Source organism: Brassica oleracea, chromosome C6 (assembly GCF_000695525.1).
Source record: "Brassica oleracea var. oleracea cultivar TO1000 chromosome C6, BOL, whole genome shotgun sequence".
Taxonomy (NCBI): domain Eukaryota; kingdom Viridiplantae; phylum Streptophyta; class Magnoliopsida; order Brassicales; family Brassicaceae; genus Brassica; species Brassica oleracea.
Genome location: NC_027753.1, coordinates 3,312,615 through 3,312,954, shown reverse-complemented (window position 1 = coordinate 3,312,954; position 340 = coordinate 3,312,615).

The following is a 340-nucleotide window of genomic DNA, read 5'->3' as shown; positions in this document are numbered from 1 at the left end:
GTGAAATTGTTATAAACATGGTTGTTGGAGGTGAAGTAACGACTCTCAAATGCCTTGAAGAAATCAGCGGCATTATCATCACAGAGATGCTAATCAATGTATAGTAGATTTAATCCATGATAAAACAATAAATTTTGTTCTGTTTTCTAATCTTTGTTGATTGGCTTAGAATATGTTTTCATGGTGCAGGTTTCTGAGAACTTACAAAAATTTAAGGACTCCTATGATCTGAAGAATACCATCAAAATTTGTTTGATGTCTCTTGAGCTTCAAATTATATGTTACCTGACCTTCTCTGTAGAATCAATTGTTTGTGTTAAACTACAGAAGATGTCTCCCT